Source organism: Tachypleus tridentatus, chromosome 13 (assembly GCF_004210375.1).
Source record: "Tachypleus tridentatus isolate NWPU-2018 chromosome 13, ASM421037v1, whole genome shotgun sequence".
Lineage (NCBI taxonomy): Eukaryota > Metazoa > Arthropoda > Merostomata > Xiphosura > Limulidae > Tachypleus > Tachypleus tridentatus.
Genome location: NC_134837.1, coordinates 101,236,941 through 101,255,261, shown reverse-complemented (window position 1 = coordinate 101,255,261; position 18,321 = coordinate 101,236,941). Strand labels below are relative to the sequence as shown.

Sequence of the window (18,321 nt, the reverse complement as noted above, 5' to 3'; positions counted from 1 at the left end):
AGAAGCTTTCTGCGCTGCTTATTTATGTTTTCATAAGATTCACATTCTTGTCCGGAATGATTTTTATTAAACTATCCAGCTAAAATATTTCAGTCATTTCTTAAAATATTGTTTCAAATTACCAGTGAATTGTTTGTATTATTAAAAAGTGTTGTAACTAATAGAAATAAATAAAATGGTTCTTAGACACACTAAGAAAAGGCCCAGCACGGCCAGGTGGTTAAGGCGCTCGATTCATAGTCTGAGGGTCGCGGGATAGAATCTATATCACACTAAACATGCTCACCCTTTCAGTCGTGGGAGCGTTAGTTATGTTACGATCAATCCCACTATTCGTTGGTAAAGTGTAACCCAAGAGTTGTCGGTGGGTGGTGATGACTAGTTGCCTTCCCTTTAGTCTTACACTGCTAAATTAGGGACGGCTAGCACAGATAGCCCTCGTGTAGCTTTGCGCGAAGTTCCAAACAAACCAAACCACTAATCACAGGTTTTAAGATTTTTTATTTCATCTCTCTACTAAATGCTGTAGTCCATTTTCAGAGATAGAAATTAAAAAATGTTTGTCACCACATAATTAATATTGTCCACGTCAAGATGGTAATTCATGTTAGATAATCAAGGAAATATGCAAAATTGATCATAACTAATAATTAATTTAGTAAATAATGTAGCCGTTTTAATATTCTAGTTTACCTAGAAATACGTATTGTTATCACACAAAAAGTAATAATAATTAAAATGCACAGATTCATCATTCAAATACCCTCAACACTATCTAAATTTTCGGCCATTATCTCGATAATATGTCACTAGGTTTTGCTAGCCTGGGAAATGTAGATTAATCTGAAATCCATATTTTGAGCTAAACTATCCTTGAACACATAGAAAAATGAAATAATAAAAATATAAACGAATATGTATATGCATACAAATATATATATATATATGTAAAATCTATTTTAAGCAATCTATTAACGTAATTATTTTAAAAGAAATAATGAAACATAACTTTACCAATTAAAGTCTGTCCTTTTTTCACGGTTTCTGCAGTGGCTTGTACATGTGGCAGTGTTGTAGGTTGTGTTATGCATACGTGAAAAAAACAAAGATTTGTACTTTGAATTTATCACGAAATACATTAACTCAAAACCAAGATTCGATATTACAACTATTGACCAATGTAAAAGATGACTTTCCGTTTATTTTATCCTGACGTTAAGCCTATACTGTACAATGAAATCACGATTTCAACATAAATTATCCAGCATATGACTTTCTGTAATCAACTGTCATTGCGTTGATTAGTATCTAACTTTTACTATCACTTATTATGCAGATGACTCTGAATTTAAAAGCTTCAAATATATCCTTTCAAATTAAATTAACTCCTTAAGAGTTCCCTTTTGGGTGACTAAACGCTCTTGGACATTATAGATAATTTGGTTATGGACACACTTCAAGGTGCTAACAACGATAAATTATTGGAAGTATCTCTTTGAAAAGAAGCGAGGATGTATCTTGATATCAATACAGACCCAATATAATATTGTGTGTAAATCTTTGTATTATTTACACCCAACTATCCATTACACAATATTTAGCTTTCATGTTACTAGTGTGTGCTTGTCGTCAACATCTTTAATGTCGGAAGTTTTAATAGATTTGAGATTTTAATTACTCTGTCGGATCTTTTTTCTTAAGCGGATAGTTATGGTGTGGTATATCTTGTAATTTTACCTAACCCCCCATTTTCTTTAAACTGGTGTTACACTCTAAGCCTTAATAATGAGGAGTTGTTTGTTTTTTTTATTGTGGAAAAGCCCGAGAGATAATTTCACTGTACACCAAAATTACACATAATACTAATTAGACTTAGCTTAATGTGTTATCACTTAAGTATCGCGCTATTGTACGGCGGTTTTCTTGTTCTCAAGCGCCTCATATAGGTGAGGTGATCAATATTAATTCATAACTTCTAGACCATTTTTATTATTATTATTTTCAGCTCCAGCTTAATTATCGCTCTGAGCTTGATGTAAAGAATGTCTGTAAGAAAACAAACTAATGCTCTAAAAAACAAACTTTGTTAATGTTTACTGCACGTTTTAATCATTAATAAATTACTTTCACGAGATTTAGAGCTATGAAAATTAATGTTTTTCTTTCACACACACACATATATTTCTATACTGTATTGATATAAGTTGGAATTTAAGCACAAGAACAGCATTTTAAGAGTTTCCTTAGTTAATTAAATCAAAAGTTATGAAACTTGTAAAGATTTTTGTTTTGTTTGTAGGTAGTTGATGTTTTCAATCTTATACGACACATAGGCTACATTGCCTTGTCAGATATCTAAAGTTTCAGACATTTAGAACTATTGACCAAAGGAAAAACACACAAAACCCCACTCAGAAGCACCCCTTCTCCCTTACATCTGTGTTTGATTATCTTGAATTAAATATTGAAATTGATTCTAAGAGTTATAAGACTCTTACAAATGAAAGCTCGAGGTATGGTCAATGGCATATTAAGGCTCGAGCTCTATATCTTCTAGCCTACTTATGGCCCAGCATGACTAGGTGGTTAAGACGCTCGACTCGTAATCTGGGAATCGTGGGTTTAAATCCCCGTCACACCAAACATGCTCGTCCTCTCAGCCATGGAGGCGTTATGACGTCACGATCAATCCCACTATTCGTTAGTAAAAGAGTAGCTCAAGAGTTGACAGTGGGTGGTGATGACTAGCTGCCTTTTCTCTAATGTTATACTGCCAAATTAGGGATGGCTAGCGCAGATAACTCGAGTGTATCTTTGCGTGAAATTCAAAACAACTAAAGTTCAATCTACTAACCACTAGGCCACACTCTGCTCTTCTATGGAGTGAAAAAAAATAATTAAACCTCCAGCATGATTTTGTAAATAAAATTATATTCCATCATTTATTTATCTAGTTTTATTGGAAGTATTGTTAATAATGTTTGATACTCATTTCTTACATCCGTGAAGATTATTTTGCATTTTCAGCGTGATGTAACCTAAACCTGCTGAGCCTTGTGATACGTTATTGGAATTCCAACCAGAAATAATAAAAATGGCAAAGGTGTCAAGTTGATGAATCAGTTGGTAACGTTAAACACTCCAACTTAGGCCAGTATATACGATCAGCTACATTATTTATTTTGTTGTGATCTATAATGTTAAATAAATTTCTTTGTGCAGCACTTATTGACAAATAACAAATAACTATTCAATTCCGTATACTTTCCGTAATATAATTCTGAGTTAATCGCTATCTTAGCACTTAAAACACCTACTTTTCTAGGATTGTGATATCAAATCCCACGCTAGGACAACGGTAAGTCTACGTACTCCAAGTACCTAAAATGTAGGGTTCTATTCCATGCGATTGACACAGCAGATAGGCTAATGTCACTTTGATCTAAAAATAACCAACATAACGTCAATATTTTAACTGTTATTATCCTTTGAAACTATTAATATATTCACTTAATGGTACACAGATTAATCAGTACATACGATAGTTTATACGAGATATTCGTTCATAAATATAACACTTGTAAAATCACGTTAGTTTTTGAAAGGCAATATCTTACAAATTTGATATGGTTTTCCAAGCCATAAAGCAGTGTATAACATTAAAGTAATTTTATTCAAGTATATATTCAGCTTACATTTCGACCTTGTCTGATGATATGTAAACGATTCTTACTACTGAACAATTACCACTATTCTGTAATTTCCCGTTCTTACTCTACACATACACTTAAAACAACACATTCTAAATATATTGTTGTTTGTAGCGTGAAACCTCCTGAAACATGTTTAATTTCGATAAATTTCCTAAATAGAAAATTCTAGGTTGACTGGGTTGCTTTATCAGGTTTTCATTATAACTCATGCTTGATCTCCGTGTGTAGCGTGCAAATCTAAATCATCATATAAGCACGTACTTCTAAACAATATTCTTTGGACACCAGACAATGAAGACATGTCATGGCTCAATAACTTTAAGGGTATCCTACTGCACCACGTGATCTCATCATCCAATAAAACGGCTACTTACCCTCCTTCAGTTAGTCACACTAAGTTTTTTTGTTCTTTTATATATATATATATATATAATATCCAAGTCACGCAGACAGTTTTCATTTGCACAACATAACAATGAAAGAGAGGGTTGAGTTGTTTTTTTTCAACTTACGAACACTTCTCCATTTTAAAATCGCCCAGTTCATGCAATTTTATTAATTTTTTCCAATATTTCTTTCCAAGAAAGACGGACAGTCATAGAATTTACTACGTATTTTCTGGAAAAGTTTTTTTAAAATATGAATTTGTGTAGTTGTTGTTAAGCACAAAGTTACACAATAGGATATCAGTGCTGTTGTCAGCAGGACTATCGAAACCCAGTTTTTATCGTTATAATGCCTTCATACTTACCCCTTAGGCCTTGGAGGCTAAATCCGAAACGTAACTAAACTGTTTTGTTGCAGGTAATATTCGGAATGTAAAACAATTACATTTTTGTTGGTAGGTTAGTTTATTGCATACACAAAATAGTTAGTTCCTCACACAAAACATCTTTGAATTCAAAGATTATTTCGTTTCTCTCTCCAGAAAAAAAATGGACAGAAAAAGTTTCCCAGGATAGCATTGTTCATGTAATAAAAATAATTAGTCTCTAAAACTGTGAATATTCATCAGTAATTGATGTTTATTTTTAAGGTAACGTTAAGGAATTCGAGAAAAACGACTAATATTGTATAATTATATTTTATTACTGCGACACTTTAAATTCTAAAATTGTAATTGTTCTTTCTAAAATAGAACGAAAAAAAGTACATTTTAGGGAAAGTGTGTGTTAGGTTGTGTTTTCTTATAGCAAAGCCACATTGGGCTATCTGCCGAGTAATCGCGGGTAATCGAACCCCCTGATTTTGGCGTTGTAAATCCGTAGACTTACCGCTGTACTAGTGGGGGACTTTTAAGGAAAGAGAACTCAATTTCAATTTTTCCGTAACAAATGCAATTTTTGTGCGCAATGAACGAAATATTTCTTGAAAAATTGCCCCTGGTAAGCAGTCAGTTAAGGGACATATTTCTTAAATTTGAAGCTTCATTTAGCTGATACGGCATAAAACCGTTACTATTTTTACTGTCTGCAACCTTAATTTAAATAGAGTATAGTAAGTAGATTTAAAGTGAATGATTTAACCACACAATATCTTCTTTATTTATTATCACCAATAAAACATGCTCTGTCATTTGTAGCGCCATCTCTTGGTAAATATATCATAAACCACAACCTAATTCTAGAGGAATATAAAAGAAGCGAATGTAATTCAAGAAGATAAACAGTTGATGAATGAATAACAAAAATCAAACTATGACAATATTTCTGATACTATCAAATATCTGCTAAACTACACAAATGTTCTTTAAAATTAGTCTATTACTTACAAGTCCTCACAATCTTAGTTTTTAAATAGAACCTCAGTATTATATTTATCATGCAATTGGGAGACTTATTTTTATGTCTTATCAATATTCTAATTATGGATAACAAACATTTATCTTAACGCATACTGTCAACAGTGATAAATTAACCTAACGAGACTATGCGGAGAATTAAGAAATTATATATACTGTTATCTCCTGTGAATTATTATTCAAAATCTTGCAGGTGTCTCTTGCAGGTTTCATTTTAAATGTTATTGTATATTTGATAGTAATATCTGCTTAATATCAGACAATCCACGATAAATCATATAAGTTAGTTGTGTTTAAAAAAGTTACTAAGAAAGTATTAAGAATTCTCTTACAACCTTGGGCGAGAACGCAGAATACTGAATAAACATTGAAATATTAACATTTATTTGTGTTTTGCAGAAACCACATGATTCCAAGTGCTTCCATCAACACAAAAAGATAGAGGGCCTAACAAGAGTCAATCTAAGGTAATTTTTCAACGAACATCATTCCTGCCAAGGAAAGAGAAGGCTGCTTGTTAACATTCGCTTTCAGCAGAGGCCCCCCCAAGATATAACGCGGCACGAGCCATAACATGTAAATATAGCGCTTTCACTTACGCGTACTCAAAGAACGCTTCTGTCCCACTGATACAGAACGTTGAACACCCTGTTCCGTGGTAGCCATCTTGACGTCTTGTTGCCTTTTCAATAACACGTGCTTCGTGTAACGAGTCTTAGACATTCCTCACAGTTTCGAATATTCGTGTTAAAAAAGTAATGCTTGTGTTATTTCAAATCAGTTGCTTATGATGTAATAAGTAAGAAAACTGAAAGATACTTTGATATAACATTTACTGTTATTAGTTCTTTAAATTCAAGATAATTTACTTATATCAAAGAAACCACAACACTGGTTTGAAATAAAGAAATATAATTTTATAAGCTGCTACACTGTTGGAATGGTTTCCGTTCTATATCTATTTTCACATCAAGGATCTGCCTGCTAGCGAGTATTAAGGAGATGAAAAGCTTGAGCAGAATTACCTCGTGTGCAGTAAGAATTCATGGTAAATGAACTTTATTTTATCATCTTATTGAATACAAACTTAGTTACATTCACTTCATATAAAGGTCACTGTTCTTGTAAGAGAACGTCACAACTAAAATGCATCAGCGTTAAATAGATATCTAAGTCGTCATGTTAGCAACATTGATGTTTAGGCAATGGCAAAGAAAGACACTTGGTTTTCTACAAAATATCAGTGAAAAGATGTAGCGTTATCACCAAACGAGGTAAAAACGAAATCTTGCTGAACCAGAACACACGTGAGTGGAAGCTAAATATTTGGCCAAAGAATTATTTGGATGTTTATATTCTAGAATTTGAGTTTATTCTGACAAACGTTTCAGAAATGAGGACGTAACATTTATAGATTGCGATAATTGAAATCTTTCAGAACCTGTAAATGATTCGAAAACAGAAAATAAAAGGAAAATCTTTAGATCAACTCGAAAAATAAAACAGTAACAGCAACTTTTACAGTAGGCAAATTCTTGTTTTAATTATTACAACGTTTACATCCGTAGCATTAAGCCATCATCAGGGAAGAGTTACTCGATATTAAGGGTCGAAACGTTTTAATAATTAAAGCCAGAATTTGCGGACTTGAAAACTTGCTCTTACTATTTTATTCGAAATGATCTAAGCATATCAGTATGTTTCATAATTAACCATTAAAAATATGAGAAATTTATCATCTTTTACATTTAACGTACATTACAATATTTGTAACTTCACTCGTGCCTTTTGTTAAGTATTGATACTTTAGACTGCATGTAGTGCTTCGATAAAAGGGTTTCTCTTCATTATTTTATTCGCGCACTTGTTTTTCAAACATAACATTTATTACATCTATTTGTTTTTGATGGTGTGCTAAGTACATTTTAAACAAATGTAATCTTACAGCTCAATGTTTTAAAGCTGTGAACCCTAATTTCTTCTTTTTTTTTTGCAGATGCGTGAACGTTATCGTGAGATGCAAAATCAAAGAGCATCAACGCGAGTTTCATGACAACTTTACATAATTAATCCCAAATAGAATTGTTTGTTTGTTTTTTGGAATTTCGCACAAAGCTACTCGAGGGCTATCTGTGCTAGCCGTCCGTAATTTAGCAGTGTAAGACTAGAGGGAAGGCAGCTAGTCATCACCACCCACTCTTTTACCAACGAATAGTGGGATTGATCTTCACATTATAACGCCCCCACGGCTGAAAGGGTGAGCATGTTTGGCGCGACGGGGATGCGAACCCGCGACTCTCGGATTATGAGTCGCACGCCTAAACACGCTTGGCCATGCCGGGCCAGGCCTGATCTATTAACTATAAATAAACAAACGTAAGAGCGTACGAAATAAAACAAGATTGTACTCTAACCACCCAATTACTACCGTATTATAAATCTAATTTCAACTACTTTATAATGTTACATATTATAACTTATCTCGGACGAGTCTCTGATTTATTACGTTATGTACGTTACGTGTTACAATTTCAAATAACCTGAAATTTAATTTAAATTTAAAAGTTAATTAATATGTATTAAATATATGGCATTTGTCGACAAAGTTGATACACACAGTTTTCTTTTTTTAATACAAATATATATTGATATACAAAAAAAAGATACTACAGTTTATAATAACGATTATTACTAACAGTTATTACATATAATGGTTCATACACAAGAGTTTTACAAACAATACTGAGTCTTCTATCTGATCTGGAACGAAATCGTTTAGCAACTTTTACGGAGAGCAAATTTTTTCTTTGTTGATACACCTGTACACTTTTAACGCTTGGCTAAGCTTGAAGCACCAGTAAATTTCACCGGTGAAAATATCTATGTCCTCGTGGAAATAATAATGTCCGAAGTTAATTTACCAAATTTAACCGTTTTGTAATGTTCGAACTCTATAGTTCTGTAGTTTTTCAATTAATAGGCGTTAATCACAATGACAGATTCCGAGACCTATAGCACATTGACTGTAGCTGACTAATAATAATCTTACTAATTGTCTTTCGGCGCGACGGTTTTATATAACAATCACGCGAGATTCTCGAAGTTTCAACAATGTTCTATACGGCGCTAACGTTTTCGTAAAACAAATATCACAGATCTTTACTTTCAAGAATCGTCTACAAATTTACAATACAGGTGGGACTTGCGCAATACGCATCGAACAATACACGTCACATGCGCAAAAGAAACCTATACTAAAACTAAAATAAATGCACAACAGTAAATACGTTACGATAGTAAAACAAAATTATTGACTTGAAGCCATTTCAGTTCCTCAGAGAGAGATTCTATTTAGCTTTATATTCGGCCAAAAACAAATGCTAGTGTTTCCTGTAATGGCACTGTGTAGCTTGGGAATTCATTTTTATGTGAGATTTAAAATTTTCTTAACTAACTGCTGATTTCGCGTTTAAATTTTGCTTCCCATCAAATCGAGTGTCTTTAATTTACTTAAGTTTCATAACAAATTTCTGTAAAAGAACTTCCATCTTGACTTGTTTATGTTTGTTTTTTTGTTTTGTTTTTGAATTTCGCGCAAAGCTACTCGAGGGCTATCTACCCTAATTTAGCATTATAAGACTAGAGGGAAGGCAGCTAGTCATAACCACCCACCGCCAACTCTTGGGTTACTCTTTAACCAACGAATAGTGGGATCGACCGTCACACTATAATGCCCCCACAGCTAAAAGGGCGAGCATTATAATAAAATGTATTGTTGATTTCATCTTATCAAAGCAAGGATAACCGCTGTGTCCTCTGATTTATGGCCACATTCACAGCTGGTAAGGTCTTTCCACAATATCGATACCAATCTGCACAACGTCTGAACTTGGTTTCTTTAAGAGCAAGATCATTTATAACATGGAGGTATTAAAGACTACCTTAACGCTTGCTTAATAACGTGCACTAGTTATAGTTATAAAATAAAAACATTTGAGATGCTCTTTTTCGTACTTGAACTTAGATTCATGTGTTTAATCAGACTGTGCATTGTAATATGTATCTTAAAATTGAATGTGATGTAAATAATGTAAATGACTAGGACGAAGTAAATACCTGATTATCTCCTGCCTCTCCTTTTCTGTAATGTTGAATGTTTTGTATTATTTTATTTTGGTATAAAAGTTCCCATTTTGTTAAGTCATAACAAAATATAGGACTAGTTTGTATATCTATATATAGGTATCTGCATATTGTTCGAATACAGTAGCTATGTTAATAAAAATGTCAAAATACACTCTTTTTAATGTGTATGTTCTTAAATTACTCTTTAAGCCTAACCGTAAAAAATATCCAACTGATATAGCTATTATAAGCATATCTGATATTTTAGTTAACTAAGGAAAATGATGTACTGTTACAATGCTGTTGTTTTTGTTTCAGCGCAACGTTACGCAATTGGCAATCTGCGCTCTGTTCAACACGGGGAAGGAATCTAACACCGGATTTTAGCCATATAACTCCACGAACCTGCATCTGACATGTCGGGAGACATTTCTGCTCTAAAACGCTTCTGCTAGAAGTAGATTTATATGAACCAAATGTTTCATTGCAACATTTAAAACAAATCTTCGTAATATTTTTTGACATCACTGAATGTATATGTCTTACGAAACAAATAATAAATCAACATTTACTGTATATAATGTCAAAAGCACTATCATTTTTAATTTGCATGTCTAAAATGAACGCCTTCCATTAGCCTGAATATTGTGTAATGTTTTTTTTTGTTTTTTGAAAATTTCACGCATGCATATACATTTTGCTATACTGCAGACTGGTTGATAAAAACTTAAATCACGTGTTCAAGAAATTAGGCCTGTATAACTGCTGTACACATCTTCGACTTGTTACTATCAGTTACAAAAGTGAATCTTTGTACATCTACCCAAGCAAAGTATAACAACTTAATGCACCGCTTAGTTACAGTTGTTTTTTTTTCATGACTAATTTCAAGAAGTTACTAAACTGCGCCATCTGCTAAAACGTACACCAAAACAATTTTTAATCAAAAATGTGTAGACGGAAGGCTACTATAGGTTTTGTATTTTCTTTATAAAAAAAAGTATATAAAAATTCATAAAATATGTCAAAAAATTACTGTAAGACTCTAGTTCAGTTTGGCAAATTCTGTAAGAGCAACAATAAATAATTCAAGTGTTCTGTTGAGTGAAGCTGTTATATAAGATCGTTAAATGTGGTGACTTCCACGTTTTCAGATTAAAACGTTAGTTTTCCTCTCCTATAAGAAAACAGGCTTAACAATTTAATGTTAAGCGAATATATAACTGTTGGTGAATTTTGGGAAAAACAAAAAAGAGGGAGTAAAAAAGCTGGTTTACTTTTACAGCATTCATTTGGACGTGGTTTTCAATATAAATAATCAATATAAGAAGTTAAGACCAAAAATTAAATACAAAAATACTGGAACAAAACCTCTTAGCGAAGGAATGGAAGCACCAGATAAAATATTTTTTTCCAATGAAAATTAAATAAAACAAAAATAAAAGTATTACGACCAAAGACAGCTATTTAAATATGAGCCTTTACTGTCTTTAAAAAATATCTTGGTATAACGTGAACATTGAGCTTATTATGAGCATTAGAACGACTGCACCAGACATCGTATGATTGTTTGTAGTTTCAATGAACTTGAATCAGCTTCAGACTAGGATGTATGTTACTTCCAACTCGGTGAACTGTTTTCAGCAAACTAAACACAATTATCTTTATCAAGACTCACGACACTCTAATCAAGACTCACGACACTCTAATAAGTAATGGAAATGAAACTTTCTTCCGTTACTTAATTAGTGTCAAAAGTCAGTGTACACGGATTTGATTCCTTTCTAATTATGGTAATTAAAAGTAACAGTAAATTGCTTTCGAGTTAAGAAGTTATTCTAAGAGATTATTTTATGCGTGGGTTTCTACATTCAAAATAGAATTAATGAAGGCGACGCCACGGTCCTGATTATGATTAATGAAATCATGTACAAAATGGGAAGAGATCATTGAAGGTTTGCGAGCAGTGTGTTAGTAAACGTTTACAAAAAAAAAATCCCATGTTTGATTCCACCAGTATTGCCCATTACATTTCAATTGCATTATGAACTTATTTAACTGTTTGAAATATTCACCTTATACACTAAAATGCAATATTTTTATTTTTGTTCAATTTTGTTTTGGTACTTCATGAATTCGTTTTACTCCCAAATTAATTACAATATTCATGTCGCAAAATTATCTTTCTTTTCGGTTTCGCGTAACCACAAAAAATTCATGTATTCTATTTTGATATCAATTATTTTGTTTATGTTTTAATTTCGCGCAAAGTTAAGCGAGGGCTATCTGCGCTAACCGTTCCTAATTTAGCAGTAAAAGACTAAAAGAAAGGCAGATATTCATCATCACTTACCGCCAACTCTTAGGCTACTCTTTTACTAATGAACAGTGGGATTGACCATCACATTATAATGCCTCTACGGCTGAAGGGGCGAGCATGTTTTAATGCGATGAGAATTCAAACCCACGACCCTAAAATTATGAGTCGAGCGCCCTAACTACCAGGCCATTCTAGTCCTTGGAACATATGAACTGATATATTTGTTAAAAGTAAACACAATCGAATAAAAAAAAAAAACATTAGATGGAATTATAATTAAAATACGTCCTCTAAACATTAGCTCATGTAGATATTCCTAACATTATATCGAATGAAAATATGCTTGTATGAAACAACATTTGAAACGCAACGTCTTAAGCGATAGAACTGGAAGAGTAAAAGACACCATTTTTAATGCTTGGATTTTGTAATATTTTCAAGCTAATTAAACCTAATCACTTCGAAATAAAATTGTATCTAGCTGATATTTGAAATGATTTATAAGTTAAAAAATAGTTCATGAACAATGTTAATATTATTATTATTTAAGCTGTAGTGCCGAGGGCAGCTTAACAATAATCGTGCTGGACTATGGATCTGCCAAAATATATATAAATAAATCACTTTCGGCACTTTAGGACCGTTGATGCATTTGAAGGAAGAAAATCAAATTCTACTATTCGATCGATGAGAAATAGTCCTATAATTGGCAGTAGATGCTGATAACTGGCAGCATTCCCTCTATCTTCAGTTCAAACTTAAAGACGGCAATTAGCTCCTAAGTAGCTTTACGTTAATATATGAAACAAACATTTAAGTTATATACTTGGTCAATAGTTCGAGTTGCTATAAATACGTTAAACATGGTAAAACACCTATATATTAAAGCCATTAGTGAAACAATTAAATCGTATGTTGCTAAAAAGTGTATTTTTAGTTTTTATGGTAAACCATCCTTATCGCAAGGGAATTTGATGAGTGACGTTTTATTTATTTAACCACTTACAATGAGTTTTACAACTAGTGAATGTTATACATTGTTCATGGATTTGTTTAGAGGTCAACGAAAAGTGATATTAAACAATAACAACTAAGTATGTTTATTTTCTTGTACAGTAAAGCCACATCGATCTATCTGCTGTGTCCACCGAAGAAAATCGAACCCCTAATTTTAGCGTTGTAAATCAGTAGACTTTCCGCTGTCCCAGCGGGTGACAACAAATAAGAGAAAGTAACACAATATTGTTACATATGCTACATTTAGTAGGCTATATCTCTGCCCATGTGTATTTAAAAACACTCTGAATCCTAAAGCAATAAATAACTGCTTTGCCCCCAAGTGGGTCAGCGGTATGTCTGCGGACTTACAACGCTAAAATCAGGGGTTCGATTTCCTTCGGTGGACACAGCAGATAGATCGATGTGGGCAGAGCACAGATAGCCCTTTGTGTAGCTTTGTGCTTAATTCAAAACAACAATAATTGCTTTAATTTAATTCGTCAGTTAAATGTATTCAGTTAGTGGGATTTTGACTTAATAAACTAAGTATCTGTGATAAACGTGATCCAAGAATAAAATTTGATTATCAAAGAAATAGTTAATACCAAAATTAAAAAATCGTACTCGGCGTTAAGAATAGGTAATATATGCGACTACCTAAATTCTCGAGATGTCTATAGTATAAGAGAAGATACAGTGTAAATAAAGCCATTGTCCAATTTACAGCAAGTTTAAATCGCCAATTCCCAGTATGAATTTACTTGTTCAGATCAAACAACCTAATGAAAGGAATAGGACTGTCATCGTTCGGAATTGAAATGCGTGAACTTATTTTAAAACACATACATTTAATATAAATCTTATGTACATCGTATTAGAAGCCACTTTGTGAAGGACAGTGGTTTCGTAAAATAAATTTATTTTGTTCAGGAAAACTATTATTACACATCATTTGTCATTACATTAGGACCTGCTTCTTATTTTTTTAATTACTGTACACTGTATGGCTAACTAGTTATAATGGTCACAAGAAGAAGGTTCGTCAAGTTGACACGCGCCCATGAAGAGCTTTAAACTTTATTATTAATTACTATACACTATATGGCTAACTACCTATAATGGTCACAAGAAGAAGGTTCGTTAACTTGACACGCGCCCAAGAAGAACTTTAACCTTTATTATTATTTACTTAAATGGAACTTCACTTACAATATTTCGTCAAAATATATGGAATATTTAAAATTGTGTTATTAGTTTTGTGGGGAATTCATTGCTGTGATGATAAAGACAGATAAATCGTCAGAAATGACCGAACAAAAATAAACATACAAATATACATCAGTATTCGCAAATGTTTGCTTTTTTTTTTCGCTTATTTGTTTGGTTTGTTTAGAATTCCTGGTGTAGCTTTCTGCGAAATGCAAAACCAAAATTAGGGAAGGCGGCTGGTCATTACCACCAACCGCCAACTCTTGGGCTACTCTTTTACCAACGAATATTGGGATTGAACGTCATGTTATGACGCCCCCACGGCTGAAAGGGCGCGCATATTTGGTGCGACGGGGATTTGAACCCGCGACTCTCAGATTACGAGTCGAGTGCCTTAACCACCTGGCCATACCGGGCCTTTTCACTTGCATTTATTATATATTTATTCTTTATTTTTTGTGATTCAGTCAAGCAAACGAACATAATTTTTCAACCCTGTTTAACAGTTTAAGTTAACAAACGCATTTAGCGAATGTGTGAATGAACTTTATAAGCTACACTTATACATTTATCTTTCACTCACAAAAACGTTTATAAGACTGAACTAGGACTATTTCTTGAGAGATTACTAGTGTAATACATTTATTCAACATTTTCACGCTAAAAAATTAATGGCAGATTTTTAAGTCTTTCTTTTTTTATGCTAGAACTCAAGTACTAGTTCGACTCATTTCGACTATCATATTTCCCTTTATGCTGTAGAACGAGCGAATATGTTGCAATTGTGCGATGGAGCTGGGCCTACTTCAAGTTTTAAATGTGATTGCTTATTTATCATTGTATTATAAGGCCACTTGTTGAATTTATTTTCCTTAGCGCGTACGGAATTGTTTCTTCAATGCATTGGTTACTTTCTATGTTTATTTTATACGAAATAAAAAGGATTACAGCACACTAAAGCTTCCAACCCACATCAGTTAGACGCACCTTGTAGTATTTTTTATTCGCAGTGCCTGAGATTATGTTTTTTATGAATTTTATCTTTCCGATTAATGTTATTGGAAGAAAAGAATTAAACCAAAACTTCACGCGTAAACGAGGAACAATATACACAAAAGTCAAGAATAATTATCTAAATCTTGATGAAAACACAGAAGATGAGAGCATTAAGAATACGGATAGTTATCCAGACAGTAGTGGATCGCATGAGAATATTTGACGATAAAGAAGTTTCAATCACGATGAATGTATAATAATAAGTGCGCGCGCACTTTACAATCTGATTGCGCATGCAGTACAACAACGTGTTAAAAGGTTATGAAATGTTTAAAAAAAGTTCTTATTAGGTAGAAGAATAACTTTATAAGTTCATTTATTGATATTATGAAATACGGTAAAGTTTAGCCATAACTATACTAAAACAAAACAAAGTACACAAATTACAGTGTTAATTTATCTTTTTATGGAATATAGGCCGTACATAATAAAGGTTTAACTGATGTTAAGCCTAAGATAAGTGGACTTATAGAGTTCGGTACATGCTATTAAAATTATTTCGCATTATTCTAGCAACCTTGTATTTAAAGAACTGTTGAAAAAGTTTTGTTTGTTTTAAAATTCGCACAAAGCTACACGAGGGTTATCTGTGCTAGACGTCCATAATTTAGTAGTGTATGAATGGAGGGAAGACAGCTAGTCATCACTACCCACCGTCAACTCTTGGGCTACTCTTTTACCAACGAATAGTGGAATTGACCGTCACATTATAACACACCCACGGCTGAAAGGGCGAACATGTTTGGTGAGATGGGGATTCGAACCCGAGAGTCGAGTACCTTAACCACCTGACCAGGCCGGGCCCTGTTGAAATAAAAGTACCAATTTAACTGAAATGTTTTGGAGATCTCTGCTGATGAAATCATAAGAAAGGGTCACAAGAAGTAAAGCTTTTAAAGGTATACAACAATTATTCGAGTCCATCTGGTGTTGTGAGAGAGTATAATTTTGACGTTATTATACAATTGAATAAGAATTATAATATTCGAAAATGTGGCAACAAACTCGTTCATCTAGCAAAACAACAATAGTTTAATCTATAGCATTAATGTGATAAAATTATATACATTGAATTAGGTAATAACGTCACACACAGCAAAATCATATAAAATATTATATCAGTAATAATATAACATTACAACCCTCAATATAATAACGACATTATATCCGAAAATATCATAGGAACCTTACAATATTAATAAGAGTTATTGTTTAAATTATTATTATAGTAGCAACAAATACAATTCGAAAATATTTTGTGGTTCGATGTTTAATTCCTTAGTTTCACTTTACGAAATTTGGTACGTAAGATGCCACCAGGTGTACTCACGCACGAATCTCAAATAATAAAAATGAATAAACTAATTTTAATTTTGCATAATATTAAAATCATTTGACGAAAATAGTGTTGATCCAAGAATGTAACTATGCTTTGATGAGAGAAAATTAAAAACAAATCTGAAAATACTCTTAACACTTTTATTATGAATAAACTTACCATACAACATTTCGGAAAACAACACATAATCAGATAAATTATCATAATATCCAATGATAATGTTCTATTTTCCAACTGTATTTACAATTGATGTAATAATAATGATATAAGTGATAACTCGGGGATTCTAATGTTACTACAGTATTTTGGATATAATGCTACGGTAGTAACGATTGTAATGTAAAGGTATTTTTTTAAAATAAGATCTGTATTATGTTATTATAAAGATTAATGTCTTTGTTCCTTTACGATCTATCTAAAGTAAACCTGTGGTCGAAATATTGAGCAATAAATTTATTTCTTAAGGGAATATTGAAAAAAATATCAGTTTATCATTATTTCTTTTCTCTCATCAAATCCCAGTATTATGATCATTTTCAATATTTTTCTAACTCGAATAATTAATCACTTAAAAATATATTGTAAAACTATAACAAACTAAACTCACTGCACCTCGCTAATTAGCATTATAACAATGTTTTCATTGCTCTCGAGCGACGGAATATTCTAAATTTAATTACAGTCTTACCTTATTCGTGTTCAGAAATTATTCAGATCTATATGGTAGCATTTATCTAAAGATTGGGTTTAACTGCTATTTTAAACAGTAAAGCCAACTTTTCAGGTTTTCACCGCGTTAAAATAATGGAAATAAAAACACAAAAAATTATATTAGATGCAGTTTCACATAACATCTAAGATAAACAAAAGAATTGTAAATATTTTCACTAGCGTTTTGGCAAACGTTTTATTAGGAATAACATGAGAACTTTTGATAAATCAAGTTTTCTCTTTTTACTCAACTACTAGGATAAAGTTGCTTTTTAAAAATGAACAAATGCTTATTGTGAAGATATTTAATAATTTCGATATAAATGTTTTATACGAAAATGTAAAGTAGTATCTTTTACTGAGATCACAGTTAGAATCTGTTTAAACTTTAAATGGCAGTATGATAGGCACTTAATCACAAAAAAATATTTTATTTCATATTTTGATATCACATGTTTTATTGGATTTTTGGTTATTCTTTTATTTAATTTTTGTAGCTTTTAGAATTATATTACACTACTTTAGAGTTAGAAAACACTGCGAAAAATCTTTATTTTCCTTTGAAAGTCATGAGAACAAAGGCCTTGTTCTGAGAAATGTGATTACTGATACACCAGCAGAGGTCGTCTAGCTCCCTCTGGTGAAGGTGAAAAAGTCGGCAGATGTTTTTGTCCGTGAGGTGAAAAAGCACATGGACGAGGTCAACATTAGTTGATAATGATTACTTGGAGGCAGGTTACTCCTCATTACAATGATAAACGAGGTCCCTTAAGGCAGCAGCATGAAAGAGGAGGGGCCAAATTTGATATGCACGAGCTAACAAGAACGGCATTTGTTGTTCCAGAGGTCGCTGTCTATCTGCCTGTAGGTGTCGCCATTACTCAAAGACCTAGTGACAGCTCACCCAAGATTTTTGTCAGTTTTACTATCAATAATTACAATGTTGAACGCCACTAGAGTGACGGAATTTCGTGAGTTTGCCCGTTTCAAAATGTAAGCCGTAACCCTTCTCCACACACTTTATTAACACTGGGCCATCATTTTAGGG

General features: G+C 32.6%; 2 long non-coding RNA genes across 2 annotated transcripts in view; one reads left to right on the top strand and one right to left on the bottom strand.

Moving 5' to 3' along the window:
* Positions 1-3,315: 3,315 nt before the first annotated feature.
* Positions 3,316-18,321, bottom strand: part of LOC143236803 (uncharacterized) — a 28,158-nt gene continuing 13,152 nt past the window's right edge. The window contains exon 4 of the long non-coding RNA XR_013019758.1: positions 3,316-3,442. This is a non-coding gene — a long non-coding RNA (uncharacterized LOC143236803). The remainder of the gene's footprint in view (positions 3,443-18,321) is intronic.
* On the top strand, positions 5,990-10,220 carry LOC143236802 (uncharacterized). The gene is made up of 2 exons (XR_013019757.1): positions 5,990-6,562; positions 9,958-10,220. It is a non-coding gene; the product is annotated as an uncharacterized LOC143236802 (long non-coding RNA).